Source organism: Mercenaria mercenaria, chromosome 4 (assembly GCF_021730395.1).
Source record: "Mercenaria mercenaria strain notata chromosome 4, MADL_Memer_1, whole genome shotgun sequence".
NCBI lineage: Eukaryota > Metazoa > Mollusca > Bivalvia > Venerida > Veneridae > Mercenaria > Mercenaria mercenaria.
In genome coordinates, this window is record NC_069364.1 from 35036 (window position 1) to 52010 (window position 16975).

A 16975-nucleotide genomic window follows, 5' to 3' on the forward strand; every position below is an offset into this window, starting at 1 on the left:
GCAAATATTTGATAGATATCGGCAAGGATGTACATAATTGCATAATTATCCTTGACAACATGTTAGAATCGAAATAATATATCTCACATGAATAAAATCATTGTTTGTTGTTTAGATGCATATTATTATATCACTTGGGCTGCACCCTCGTGATATAATTCTTTCGAATCTAAACTCCAAACAATGATTTTATTCAATGACAAATCACTTTTTAGCTCACCTGTCACAAAGTGACAAGGTGAGCTTTTGTGATAGCGTGGTGTCCGTCGTCCGTGCGTGCGTCCGTCCGTAAACTTTTGCTTGTGACCACTCTAGAGGTCACATTTTTCATGGGATCTTTATGAAAGTTGGTCAGAATGTTCATCTTGATGATATCTAGGTCAAGTTCGAAACTGGGTCACATACCATCAAAAACTAGGTCAGTAGGTCTAAAAATAGAAAAACCTTGTGACCTCTCTAGAGACCATGTATTTCACAAGATCTTCATGAAAATTGGTCAGAATGTTCACCTTGATCATATCTAGGTCAAGTTCGAAACTGGGTCACATGCCATCAAAAACTAGGTCAGTAGGTCTAAAAATAGAAAAACCTTGTGACCTCTCTAGAGGCCATATATTTCATAAGATCTTCATGAAAATTGGTCAGAATGTTCACCTTGATGATATCTAGGTCAAGTTCTAAACTGGGTCACGTGCCTTCAAAAACTAGGTCGGTAGGTCAAATAATAGAAAAACCTTGTGACCTCTCTAAAGGCCATATTTTTCATGGGATCTATATGAAAATTGGTCTGAATGTTCATATTGATAATATCTAGGTCAAGTTCGAAACTGGGTCACATGCCTTCAAAAACTAGGTCAGTAGGTCTAAAAATAGAAAAATCTTGTGACCTCTGTAGAGGCCATATATTTCATGAGATCTTCATGAAAATTGGTCAGAATGTTCACCTTGATGATATCTAGATCAAGTTCGAAAGTGGGTCACATGCCATCAAAAACTAGGTCAGTAGGTCAAATAATAGAAAAACCTTGTGACCTCTCTAGAGGCCATATTTTTCATGGGATCTGTATGAAAGTTGGTGTGAATGTTCATCTTGATGATATCTAGGCCAAGTTCGAAAGTGGGTCACGTGCCCTCAAAAACTAGGTCAGTAGGTCAAATAATAGAAAAACCTTGTGACCTCTCTAAAGGCCATATTTTTCATGGGATCTGTATGAAAATTGGTCTGAATGTTCATCTTGATGATATCTAGGTCAAGTTCGAAACAGGATCATGTGCGGTCAAAAACTAGGTCAGTAGGTCTAAAAATAGAAAAACCTTGTGACCTCTCTTGAGGCCATACTTGTGAATGGATCTCCATAAAAATTGGTCAGAATGTTCACTTTGATGATATCTAGGTCAAGTTTGAAACTAGGTCACATGCCTTAAAAAACTAGGTCAGTAGGTCAAATAATAAAAAAAACCTTGTGACCTCTCTAGAGGCCATACTTTTCATGGGATCTGTATGAAAGTTGGTCTGAATGTTCATCTTGATGATATCTAGATTACTTTTGAAACTGGGTCAACTGCGGTCAAAAACTAGGTCAGTAGGTCTAAAATTATTAAAATCTTTTGACCTCTCTAGAGGCCATATTTTTCAATGGATCTTCATGAAAATTGATCTGAATGTTCACCTTGATGATATCTAAGTCAGTTTCGAAACTGGGTCACGTGCGGTCAAAAACTAGGCCAGTAGGTATAAAAATAGAAAAACCTTGCGACCTCTCTAGAGGCCATATTTTTCATGTGATCTTCATGAAAATTAGTGAGAATGTTCACCTTGATGATATCTTGGTAAAGTTCAAAACAGGGTCACATACCTCTGAAAACTAGGTCAAATAATAAAAAAACCTTGTGACCTCTCTAGAGACCATATTTTTCAATGGATCTTCATGAAAATTGGTCAGAATTTTTATCTTGGTAATATCTAGGTCAAGTTCAAAACTGGGTCAAATGAACTCAAAAACTAGGTCACTATGTCAAAAAATAGAAAAAACGACGTCATACTCAAAACTGGGTCATGTGGGAAGAGGTGAGCGATTCAGGACCATCATGGTCCTCTTGTTGGGATATATTATCTCTTAACAAAAACTAGGTCACTATGTCAAACAAGAGGACCATGATGGTCCTGAATCGCTCACCTATCTCCACATGACCCAGTGTTCAACTGAGTATGACATCGTTATTTCTTTTATTTGACAAAGTGACCTAGTTTTTGAGCACATGTGACCTAGATATCATCAAGATAAAAAATTCTGACCAATTTTCATGAAGATCCATTGAAAAATATGGCCTCTAGAGAGGTCACAAGGTTTTTCTATTATTTGACCTAATGACCTAGTTTTTGAACGCACGTGACCCACTTTTAAACTTGACCTAGATATCATCAAGGTGAACATTCTCACCAATTTTCATGAAGATCTCGTTAAAAATATGGCCTCTAAAGAGGTCACAAGGTTTTTCTATTTTTCGACCTACTGACCTAGTTTTTGACCGCACATGACCCAGTTACGAACTTGACCTAGATATCATCAAGATGAACATTCTCACCAATTTTCATGAAGATCCATTGAGAAATATGGCCTCTAGAGAGGTCACAAGGTTTTTTCTATTTTTAGACCTACTGACCTAGTTTTTGACCCCACGTGACCCAGTTTCGAACTTGACCTAGATATCATCAAGGTGAACATTCTGACCAATATTCATGAAGATCTCATGGAAAATATGGCCTCTAGAGAGGTCACAAGGTTTTTCTATTTTTAGATCTACTGACCTAGTTTTTAACCCCACGTGACCCAGTTTCGAACTTGACCTAGATATATTCAAGGTAAACATTCTGACCAATTTTCATGAAGATCCATTGAAAAATATCGCCTCTAGAGAGGTCACAAGGTTTTCCTATTTTTAGACCTACTGACCTAGTTTTTGACCGCACATGACCCAGTTTCGAACTAGACCTAGATATCATCAAGGTGAACATTCTGACCAATTTTCATGAAGATCCATTGAGAAATATGACCACTAGAGAGGTCACAAGGTTTTTCTATTTTTAGATCTACTGACCTAGTTTTTGACCCCACATGACCCAGTTTCGAACTTGACCTAGATATCATCAAGGTGAACATTCTGACCAATATTCATGAAGATCTCATTAAAATTATGGCCTCTAGAGAGGTCACAAGGTTTTTCTATTTTTAGATCTACTGACCTAGTTTTTAACCCCACGTGACCCAGTTTCGAACTTGACCTAGATATCGTCAAGATGAACATTCTGACCTATTTTCATGAAGATGCATTGAGAAATATGGCCTCTAGAGAGGTCACAAGGTTTTTCTATTTTTAGACCTAATGACCTAGTTTTTGACCCTACGTGACCCAGTTTCGAACTTGACCTAGATATCATCAAGATAAACATTCTGACCAATATTCATGAAGATCTCATGAAAAATATGGCCTCTAGAGAGGTCACAAGGTTTTTCTATTTTTAGACCTACTGACCTAGTTTTTGACCCCACGTGAGCCAGTTTCGAACTTGACCTAGATATCATCAAGGTAAACATTCTGACCAATTTTCATGAAGATCTTGTGAAATATATGGCCTCTAGAGAGGTCACAAGGTTTTTCTATTTTTAGACCTACTGACCTAGTTTTTGATGTCACGTGACCCAGTTTCGAACTTGACCTAGATATCATCAAGATGAACATTCTGACCAACTTTCATAAAGATCCCATGAAAAATGTGACCTCTAGAGTGGTCACAAGCAAAAGTTTACGGACGGACGCACGCACGCACGCACGGACGGACGACGGACACCGGGCGATCACAAAAGCTCACCTTGTCACTTTGTGACAGGTGAGCTAAAAATAGAAAAAACGACGTCATACTCAAAACTGGGTCATGTGGGAAGAGGTGAGCGATTCAGGACCATCATGGTCCTCTTGTTGGGATATATTATCTCTTAAATACATATATACATCAGGACATTTGATTTGTTCTGTTTAACTTTTCAAGAAGATTTTCAACCAGATATTGACTGATCCCCATTATAACAGGCAATGTTACCATTAATTCTGAAAGTTTTCTGATACAATAAATGAAAGGCTGAAAAAGCATTGCTCAAAATTCTAAAAAAAATCCAAGAACCACTTTATTTTGTAATAAAGAATTAGTTATGTCAGACTCTGCCTAGATTGAAGCAAAAAAGAATGAATTTTTTCTTACTACATTACTGAGCTGCCAGATTTCAGTGATACTATCATGCTAGTCTGACAGTTGCTCTATGGGTTTATGTTTTATATATTTCATCAAGATACTCTACAATATATATGATAGAAGCTCAACTCTGAATAGGGAGATTTTTTATTTGTTGTTTTCACTGTCTGAAACTGGCTAATGGTTGAATTTAGGGCAAGTTGTGGATCTTGCTTGACATTATCATGATAAAACTTTCACATCATTTCTCATTGACTTTACTTCCATTTATTGCATCAATCATAAATGCTGCAGAAGAAAGAAGAAACATCTCAGCTAAGACAGCAATTTTGCTAGACTATGAAAAACATTCAGGATTTTCTAATAGATTTTATCTTAACCAATTCTGATAAAAAGTCCCCTGGTAGCAGACCTCCAGACATAAGAGATATCATAAATACACAAAATAACTGTAAATATGAAAGGTATTCTATACAGATGACCAGATAATATTGTGTTAATTGCTCTGAAGGTAGAACCGATGGCATAGAATGGTTAATACATGTGTACCTGTACTTAATAGGGAATTTGTATGCTGATTCAACCAAGTTCTATTGAAACATTCATGTATCCCTGATGAGCTAGAAGTCTGGTGGTCTGCTGGCATTGTGATAAGATGAATATACAAATAACTGTAAATATCAAAGGTATCTTATACCAGATGACCGGATAATTGCTGTGTTAATTTGTCTGAAAGTGCCCCCTATCATAATTATGATTGAACTGGTGGAACTCTCCAGGATTATCACACTTATAGTTTTCATACACTTGCAGTGTTGCAGATGTTTTTAGCCCACCATCATCAGATGGTGGGCTATTAAAATCACTCTGCGTCCGTGGTCCGTCCGTCCGTCATTCCGTCCGTCCGTCCGTCCATCCGTTAACAATTTCTCGTTATCGCATCTCCTCAGAAACTACTGGGGGGATTTTGACCAAACTTTGTCAGAATGATGTATTGGTACCCTAGTTGTGTCCCCCTGAAAATCAGACTGGTTCAACAATTTATGAGTGAGTTATTGCCCTTTGTTTATTTCTATAATTTACATAGATTTATATAGGGAAAAACTTTGAAAACCTTCTTGTCCAAAACCACAGAGCCTAGGGCTTTGATATTTGGTATGAAGTATTATCTAGTGGTCCTCTACCAAGATGATTAAAATTATTTCTCTGGGGTCAAATATGGCCCCGCCCTGGGGGTCACATGGTTTATATAGACTTGTATAGAGAAAAACTTTGAAAAACCTCTTGTCCAAAACTACAGGGCCTAGGGCTTTGATATTTTGTATGTGACATCATCTAGTGGTCTTCAACTAAGATTATTCAAATTATACCCCTAGGGTCAAATATGGCCCCACCCTGGGGGTCATATGGTTTACATAGACTTACATAGGGAAAAACTTTGAAAATCTTCTTGTCAAACCACAAAGCCTAGGGCTTTGATACTTGTAATGTAGCATCATCTAGTGGTTCTCTACCAAGTTTGTTCAAATTATCCCCCTAGGTCAAATATGGCCCCGCCCCGGGGGTCACATGGTTCATATAGACTTATATAGGGAAAAGCTTTTAAAATCTTCTTGTCAATAACTACAACATTCAAATTTGGACATGTATATTTTTGAGTGCAAGATGAACCTTGACATGAGTTGACCTTGATTTTGACCTAGTGACCTACTTTCACATTTCTGTAGCTACAGCCTTCAATTTGGACCACATGCATAGTTTTGTGGCACTTGAAAAAAACTTTGACCTTGATTTTGACCTAGTGACCTACTTTCACATTTTTGAAGGAAAAGGTATCAAATTTGGACCATATGCATAGTTCCTTGTTTCAAATGAAATTTGACATTGATTTGACCTAGTGACCTACTTTCACATTTTTGAAGGTACAGTCTTCAAATTTGGACCACGTGCAAGTTTTGTGTTCCGAAATGAAATTTGACCTTGATTTTGACCCAGTGACCTACTTTCTCATTCTCAAGCTACAGCCTTCAAATTTGGACCACATGCATGGTTTTATGTACTGAAACAAACTTTGACCTTTACATTGACCTAGTGACCTACTTTCACATTTTTGAAGGTACAAGCTTCAAATTTGGACCACATGCATAGTTCTGTATTCTGAAATAAAATTTGACCTTGATTTTGACCTAGTGACCTATTTTCACATTTCTCAAGCTACAGCCTTCAAATTCGGACCACATGCATAGTTTTGTGTACCGAAATGAACTTTGACCTTAAGATTGACCTAGTGACCTACTTTCACATTTCTGTAGCTACAGGCTTCAAATTTAGACCACATGCATAGGATTGTGTACCAAAACAAACTTTGACCTTGACATTGACCTAGTGACCTACTTTCACATTTTTGAAGGTACAGGCTTCAGATTTGGACCACATGCATAGATTTGTGTTCTGAAGTGAAATTTGACCCTTGATTTTGACCTAGTGACCTACTTACACATTTCTCAAGCTAAGCCTTCAAATTTGGACCACTTGCATAGTTTTGTGTACCAAATTAAACTTTGACCTTAGATTGATCTAGTGACCTACTTTCACATTTCTCAAGCTACAGCTTTCGAATTTGGACCACACGCACAGTGTTACATGTGTACGGAAATGAAATTTGACCTTGAGCTAGTCAGTAAGTCTTGAAATTTGGAACACTCCAAAATGGCACATTGGTGGGCGCCAAGATCACTCTGTGATCTCTTGTTTTAAAACATTTTTTCTGTAAAATATGGAGATACATACACGCTGCACAGGGAAACTGTTGAATAATCTTTTTTATTATAGTATGCATATTTTTCTCTTTAGATAGTGAAAACTTGATGCAGACTTACATGATTCAATATTAAATAACAGTCTATCAAACATTTACCAGTGTAACATTTAATTGCATATGCCAAAATGTTTTGAAAATCAGAACAAGAGGGCCATGATGGCTCTATATCGCTCACTAGAGTTGATCTGGCCTACTGATCAAGTTTTTGATCCCACATGACTCAGTTTCAAACTTGACATAGAGATCATCAAAGTTTTTCCTTTGATTTGAACAGGTGAACTAGTTTTTGACCCCACATGACCCAGATTAGAACTTGACCAAGAGATCATCAAGACAAACATTCTGACAACGTTTCATAAAGATTGATCGAGTCACAACTGTGACCTCTAGAGTGTTCACAAGCTTTTCCTTTGATCTGGCCTAGTGACCTAGTTTTTGACCCCATATGACCCAGTTTTGAACTTGACCTGGAGATCATCAAGACAAACATTCTGATTGACGACGATGCACGCCGGACAATGACCGGTCACAATAGGTGAACTAAAATTTAGATATAGATTAGTGGCATAATTACAAACAATATAAGTATAACCTGAAGGCAGTGAGTTGAATTAATCTGACAGTGATAAATTTGTCCTTTAATAAAATAACTGTTTGAAATTCAGATATCAAAAGGGCACAGGCCGAGTGATATGCATCCCAACAGCAAACAATGATCTTATTCATGTTAAGTCACTGTTCGAGATAAATTATTTTGATTCTAACACAAAATCAAAGTTTTGACTACATCCACCAAAAAAGTGCATGTTTTGCGTTGCATTTATTTTCTGTGCACAGACTAAGCAGCAGCAGCTGGGACATTATGTTACCGCTTAGTATGATGTAATTTTCTATGACGTACAAACACTTATTGTGAAATCATTAAATTTCGTGGGCATGAAATTTCGTGGTTTTGGTCAAAACAGCTATTTCGTGGGGATATGAATTCGTGGATTTCAACTTTTGAACATAAAATGAATAGGAATTTTACTTGTTTGTTGGCATTAAATTTCGTGGATTGACTCAACCACGAAATCCACGAAAATTAGTCCCACACGAATATTAATGATTTCACAGTATTTTGTTGCATAATAACATACACCTTCATCATTTTTTGTTTAATAAGAAAACAGATCAGGTTTTTTTCAAGAACTAACTGTATGGAATTATTTAAATCACAGCAGACTTTCTGAAATCTGCATCAATAATAATAAACATTCTAATATGCTTGTTTCTGTTAAACATGGCTGCATATAAGCTAAAATGAGGTCACATTAATTTGCGATGACATTAATATTTTTGTTTTATAATAAGAGCATATTAGAATCGAAATAATGTATAGCAAAATCAGTGTTTTACTTAAATAAATACACTCAAATCAGTTATACATCCCCGGAATAATTCACTCTGGCTATGCCCTTATGAAATTATTCCGCAGACGTATAACCTATTTTGGTGCATTAATAATGTTATTAAAACACGGTTTATCTATACATTATTTCCTAATTAAGTTATTCCACACTGCTAAATATTTATGCAGAAATTTATTTGATATTATATACCAAAACCTACAACAAATATCTTAAGAACATAATGACTACATGCCTTGTATAATACAACCATAATAATGTGGTGTGTGCCTGCTATTAATTAATTAAACAGAGCTGTTGGAAGCAGCATGTACTCCCAGCTCACAGACTTGCTGATTATAGAATAGCATCTGTTATATTATTACATCAAATATTTTTATAGCTGTAGAAAGTATACACATTTACAGACACTTTTATTAGACTCTTTGTTGTAAAAATACCCTTAACCATCACATCCATAATATCGTACCCTAACTTTAGCATGAAGATACTTGAACATAGTACCACCACACATCAATATATGGCGTGATCCCCCGCCTCTAGAGAGCTACTCCAGATTTCAAACAGTATCTAAGGATGTTATATGATATCTGCATTAAAATAACATATGTACAGTATGTTCTGGCAGTATGGGCTCAAACTGTATCTAAAACCTTCCAAGATATGGTCAAAATAGTGAAATCATAGACTAAGTCTTAAACTTTGAACAATACCTGATCACTTTCAGTTTCTATGACTCTCCTGAAAATTCTAGAGCTACCAGGTACCCATTCTTGTTCATAAATACATTTTCATGTAGAGTGTTTCTATATTTCTTTGCCATATGGGCTCAAACTGGGTCGAAAACCTTCAAGACATAAACATGGTTAAGAATATTTCATTGCCTCCTGAGGTTATATGACACCACTGGACTTTCCCCCTTACTCAAAATTTTGACTTAGGAACTAAAAAATTTTATATAATATATGGGAACCAAAATATCCAGTTAGTAACTTGAAATTTTAAGTCAGTATCTTAATGTGATGTTTTAAACAAAGTTATTGCACCAAAATCACTTGCAACCCATTCGCACTGTCATAACTTTATCATGACATCAGGGGTTCTAACTGACCAATCAGAGAGCTGCATTTTCGAGTACTTGCCAGTTTCCACTTGGGTAGAAGGAAGTATTTTTACAATGAACATAAAGTGACTTTGGAAATAAATATCAATCAAATTAAGATTTTTTACTGCACATGCACAAGATGATGCTACAAACATCAAAACTGCAAAAGTTCATTGAAATATTATATGGATTTAATACCTTGAATTTAGTTTTAAGTTTGAGATTTTACACAGGAGTCTATGATAAAGTCTGAGTAAAATTTAATCATGACCCAAGTGAAATTAGTATCATTCCGCAATGTTTCTGACATGTTAAAATTATGAATCAGTTCTGGAAATATGAACAAAATAAAGTTATAGCAAACTGGAAACATTCAAAGGATTACGATTAAGTTGGCAGAAAATTGGTGTTAACAGATGACATACAGATTTAGCTGCAATTATTGATACTTATTAAGATAATCGGCACTAAATGTCAGCATTTTCACAAGTCTGATTAGAAACCAACATAATTTCCATACTCCTAAAATCACCATACATAAGTGTACAATTATCTCCCTTTATAGTCTCTTTTCTAAAAGGTGCTCTTCATAGTGGAGGTGAATAAATAATAAATGCAATACATTTTCAGCTGATTTATTTATTAATTTAGTATTTCTGGAAGAGATAGCTGCCTAATAACTCACTTTGTGAGAGTAGAATGAGCCAGAAGTCTCACAAAACTCAATTATTCCTCTGTCATTTGATACAACAACTCACAATTTGTGAGGGGAGGAAAAGCCAAGAGCCTAATACACAAACTCAATAATTTCCCTGGCATTTGATACAATAAGAAATAAGTAATGACTATAAATAAAGTCACAAATGACAGAAATTGAGATATCTGTTGGCAAACATAACAATATTACTTTAAGGCTTATTGACTGTTATTTACGAACAAGAGGGCCATCATGGCCTTAAAGACGCTCACCTGACCAATGACTTTAGAGATATGCCATGACATTTTGTATCATTAAATGCAACGATTTGTTTTGAGAGAAAAAAAATGATCCCAAAATATGACAGATGGGACCTGGTTTAGAAAGAAGATTAGTCAAGTTGACATATCATGTCATATAGGAAGCCTGCAATAACTGGATAGACATTATACAAAGTTACAAATAGGTCCTTTTACACGTGTCAATATAGAGCATCAAACTTAATGATAGTTTTATGCAGCACAATCAATACAACCTAAACCAACATTCATGTTATATACTTTAAGGTAGTGTAATAACAATGAACAATGTACCTATCTCTGTATGATAGTTCATCATTCTCCAGTTTTTACCAGGTCATTTGTGCATTGAGCTACATTTACAACCAAAGAATGCCTAATTAATGCCTAACGGAAATTGTCCAGTGCCATTACACGTTCATTACCTTAAAGGTAACATATGTAAATATCAACAATAGATGTTAATTGGTTACATGTGTGTATTAAACTGAAAATGACAAAGGTTGCAATTGATTTCACTTATTATTTCTGGAAAGAAGTTGTATATCTAATTGCACTGCCTAACATGATGCTAAAAACTTTGACAATACCGGTAAAATTTTGACTCAAGAGTCAAATAGCTGTGTCAGAATTTGGAATATGAACACAGTAACTTTATGTTTAATCCTTCTGGTAAAATACCAACATCTTCACACCACAAGGTACTAAAAAGTTCTTTAAACAATTTTAAGATACCGTTTTAAGCTTATCTGAGTTTACATTAATCAGAGCCAATTTAACTAACAGTACATGTACCACTTCTAGTTCCATTTTGAAGTTAATTAACAAATTGTTCAAGATTTTAAGTTAACAGGATTTTGAAATGGCATGCCTTTTAAAACATGAATTAAATATGAGCTTAAAATGTCATTTCGTATCTTAACCACATTTTACAGATCTTGGGATTTCAAAATAAACAGCTGATGATCATGTTATTTCATCAGCGGTTTGTCTGCAAAATGCACATACAACTTTTTGTCATATATCAAGGTCACAGTTGTGAGCAATATTAGAAGTAAGCCATAAACCAGGATATTACTGGTCTGAAACCTTCTATATGTGGGGCTATATATTGGGCTGTATGTAGGGCTGTCTGTTACTGTAAAGGGCTATAATATATTGGTTGAAGGTTCTGGGTCAAGTGGTTCTCAAGTTACTGGGCGGAAACCATTTTCAGTGCTGAGACCCTGTGACCTAGACGCTTGATCTATTGACCCCAAAAACTATAGAGGTCATCTATCTAAGGCCAATTATGCTACCAAGTCTGAAGGTTCTTGGTCAAGTGCTTCTCTAGTTATTGGGCAGAAACCATTCACTCTACCAATAGACATACAGACTGAACAACCTACTGAATATCTCTTCAAAGCTGAAAGAAAAATGTCACTTTTCCCCCAAAGCAGACTTAAGAGTGTCTCTAAGCAGGCTTTAATTAAGTACAAAACATGCATTTTTATGTAGGACACTATGTTAAAACTAAAATAATATATACTAAACTGAACAGTGATTTTATCATTGTCAGACAAAATGATTGTTTGGATTTCAGATGTATAGAAATTATATCATGAGGGCTGTATTATTTCTAAAACAAGATACATGTACAATGCAGACAGAAAGCTGCACTGCTGATTTTTGTATGTACATGTAACTTACATGCTTTCCCATATATTCTATACATTTTTGATATAACAATAGCACTTAGAAACCAGTGAATATCTGTATGCACGTGCAAACCACTGACAGCCTGATTTTTAACCGTACAATCAGCTGACACTAAAATATCTGCTGATTTTGGTCAACTCTTTAATAGGCTATGTGAAAGGTGGATTACATGAAGCAATTCTGCAACAATATTGGTGTCAGAATCCGACCACAAGTGCTTGTAACTCGCAGACCACCAGCTCTACAAGAGGCAGTAATTAAGTCAAGTACTTCCTCTTCAATCAGTCATATACTCTGTATTGACACAATTCTCACAAGCTCTTATTTCCCCTATATTTTCATGCTAGCTAATGTACGTGAATGAACAAACTTATGTCAATAAAAAGACAAGAACTAATCAACCATATTCATGGTAGACATTCATTCAATCATTCAGCCAACCAGTTGGTCAGTCAACAAACCGACAGATGACTGATCCATCATTCAATCAGTCAAAAAATTGTTCAGTCAGTCAATACTTTTATCTATAAATTTAACTTGTAACAGCCATTGTCACTGTATTAACAGCACTATGGTACAACTCGTTTAAATGGGTCAACCATGTTGTTGTACTTATAAAATAGACTGACCTGGTTTATAGGTTGGTCAGGACTACGATATGTATTGTATTTTGCCATCGAAATATTTCTATTAAATGCTTCTTCCCCTTCCGTACGGATCCATCCATGTTTACAAACACGTTTGTTTATTTTATGGACTGTAAATTAAAACAAGGATGTTTTTATTACAGGGGTATACACAGCCAACACACATAACATATACTCGAGTGGTTGCAGCAATGAAGGAATCAATCTTGTATGTCCCGACAACCACAAGATCGCCATCAAGCGTCTTTTCTACGGAGTCAAGAACGATGCTAGGTGTTCAGGAAAGGGCCGCAAACATTCAGTCGACTGCTGTCAGCCTACACACAATGACTGTTTGGTTGTCGACGACACAAAATACCCATTTTTAAATATGCTGTGTTCAGGACAGTGGAATTGTGATATTGAGGCAAAGAGCATAGAGTCTGGAACATCGTGTCGAGCAAAAGGATATGGTCAAATGACAGATTATATGTCTGTTATACATGATTGCATACCAGGTATATCTTAGTACAGATTTAAGACACTTGCTGCAGTTTCTTGTATGAGAGATGGGGCAAAAATTTCCAATAATAGAATTTGTTCAAACTTTGTATATGAACACAGTTTCATGTCAGAAAAATGCAAAAACAGTCATAGTTCCGGAGTTATCTGCCCTTGAAACTGGATTTTTCCTCAAATTTGCACATTCAAAGGCAGATAACTCCTGAACAAGCAGGGTGACCTTCGATTTTTTTTTCATAATTCCGTTTCTAACATGACACTGTGTTCATATACAAAGTTTGGACAAATTCTATTATTGGGATTTTTTTACCCAAAACTGCCGCATTTGTCCTTAAAACTGTATTCAATTAATTTACAGTCTCAATACTCCCTAAACTTGTATCCTGTAGTATTTTACATAGCAGTAGTACTGTAGTTACCAGTCCAAGTGGCTACTTCTTACAGTAATTCCTATAGAAATCTTATCATAGTCTCATATAAATTTAGATGCCCTGTAAAATTGTAGTTTTTCATCAGCCTCTGGACTATGTAAGGACCTGTTTGAGTCACACCAACTTACTTGTTACATAATATATATATTGAATATAAAATTATGCTAAACACTGAGTGCTTTTGAGAAAAGCACATGTCTCCCACAGCTGCCTAATCATCTGAATAGTAATATATGAGTCAATCATGCACTAAGACCTCAACTGCCTATCAGACTTTGGAGTGCTTTGATTATCAAAAACAAGTTTCAAGGGCCATAATTCCGAAGTGCCTGGGCCGATTTGGCTAATTATCGAACTTGGCCGAGGACATATTAGCAAACACATTTTGTTCAAGTTTGGTGAAGATCGGACGAGAAATGTTCGACTAAGAGTGCGGACAAGCTTTGTGACAGACAGACACACAGACAGGAGTAAATCAATATGTCTCCCACACCACTCTGTGGTGGGAGACATAATTATTACTGAAGAAAAGGGATGGAGAGCCACTCTACATTTTACATTGGAAACAATTCAGGAAATACTTTAACAAATCATTTCATTTATGCTCTGGACAAGGGGGCCAATGAAGTCCTTGTTTTCTCTCACCTGACCTAGTTGATACATCTGATGACCTAGAACCATGCTAAATTTCTAAAATGAACTTGACTGCCCGTCTTTCAATTGGGACAGTACCATTAACTGTTAATAGGGGTGCATACCAAAAATAAACTAACTGAATAGCGAACATCCATGCAGTCTGATCATGATCTACACCGGTTGCAAAGACAGAAGCAATCGTGTCCAGCATGATAAGGGTTAACTATCTGCGTACACTTTAAAATACTGTATGAACCAAAAACACAGGTCAAGGATAAAGTGCAAACAGAAGACAGATACATTCATACACATTTGAGCCGCATCACGAGAAAACCAACATAGTCCATTTGCGACCAGCATGGATCAAGACCAGCCTGTGCATCCGCGCAGTCTGGTCAGGATCCATACTGTTCGCTAACGGTTTCTCTAATTGCAGTAGGGTTTGATAGCAAACAGCATGGATCCTGATCAGACTGCTCGGATGTGCAGGCTGGTCTGGATCCATGCTGGTTGCAAATGCACAACGTTAGTTTTCTCATGGCGCGGCTCATTTACATTCATTATACAGTCCTGGCTCCAATCTGTCCAAATACAATAACACTTTGCACTTTGAAATACAACTACAAATCTTGTTATTTGATAATTGTTTCCTCTTTTCATTGAAATCATGTTTCATTTTTCTTTTTATGTTTTTTTTTTCTTTCGTAAAATAACAACTGAACATTGTTTTCTACAAGCTGTATATATACTTTTGGGTGGCCTTGGCAAGTTGCTTTATGATCTGTGTAAATGTTCAGTAAGAATTTGATAGCACACCAGATATGACTAACATTCAAAACAGAAGACACAGCATGCCACATAATTATAAACAGATTTTAAACTTTAAACAAGAGGGCCATGATGGCCCTATATCGCTCACCAGAGTTGATCTGGCCTACTGATCTAGTATTTGACCCACATGACCCAGTTTCAAACCTGACATAGAGATCATCAAGACAAACATTCTGACCAAGTTTCATGAAGATAGGATCATAAATCTGGTCTCAAGAGTGTTAACAAGCTTTTCATGTGATTTGAGCATGTGACCTAGTTTTTGATCCCACATGACCCAGATTTAAATTTGACCTAGGGATCATCAAGATAAACATTCTTACCAAGTTTCATGAAAATAGGGTCATAAATGTGGCCTCTAGAATGTTAACAAGCTTTTCCTTTGATTTGAGCGGGTGACCTAGTTTTTGACCCCACATAACCCAGTTTCAATCTTGGCCTAGGAATCATCAAGATAAACATTCTGACCAAGTTTCATGAAGACAGGGTCATAAATGTGGCCTCAAGAATATTAGCAAGCTTTTTCTTTGAACTGACCTAGTGACCTAGACTTTGAACCCACATGACCCAGTTTTGAACTTGGCCTAGAGATCATCAAGATAAACATTCTGACCAAGTTTCATGAATATAGGTTAATAAATCTGACCTCTAGAGTGTTAACAAACTTTTCCTTTGATTTAATCAGGTGACCTAGTTTTTGACCCAAAATGATCAAAATATGAATTTGTCCTAAAGGTCATCAAGACAAACATTCTGACCAAGACTCATGAAGATAGGGTCATAAATGTGACTTCTAGAGTATTAACAGCTTTTCCATTGATTTCATTGAATGACCTAGTTTTTGGCCCCACATGACCTAGAGGCCATCAAGCCAAATATTCTGACCATTTCTCATGAGTTTCAAACTTTGTGGTTTCTAGAGTGTTAACAAGTTTTCCTTTGACCTGGCCTAGTGACTTAGTTTTTGACCCCTGATGACCCAGTTTCAAACTTGACCTAGAGATCATCAAGACAAGCATTCTGACCAAGTTTAATGAAGATAGGGTCATAAATGTGGCCTCTAGAGTGTTAACAAGCTTTTCCTTTGATCTGACCAGGTGACCTAGTTTTTGACCTCACATGACCCAGATTCAAATATGATCTAGAGGTCATCAAGACAAACATTCTGACCAATTCTCATGAGTTTCAAACTTGAAACTGTGAACTCTAGAGTGTTAATAAGATTTTCTTTTGATCTGGCCTAGTGACCTAATTTTTGACCCCACATGGCCCAGTTACCAAACTTGACCTAGAGATCATGAAGACAAACATTCTGACCAAGTTTCATAAAGATTGGTTCACAAATGTGGCCTCTAGAGTGTTAACAAGGCAAATGTTGATGCATGACGCACACCGCATGACGACGGACAATGACCAGCCACAATAGCTCACCTTGAGTACTTTGTGCTCTGATAAGTTAAACAAGAGCTGTCGGATGACAGCGCGCTCGACTATTCGAAGAATTGATTGAAGAATGGGGTCAAAATATTTCCATAGATTTTCAGACTAAACAAAAAAATGGATTAAACAAAAAATGTTCCTGTATTTGTGGATTTCGATTAGTCTTGCACTAAATGGCAATGTGTGACCATGATAGCAAATATGTTAAGTT

General features: G+C 36.2%; 1 pseudogene; it reads left to right on the forward strand.

Moving 5' to 3' along the window:
• The window catches only part of LOC123550825 (uncharacterized), a 37639-nt pseudogene that overhangs the window by 7405 nt on the left and 13259 nt on the right, over positions 1-16975 (forward strand).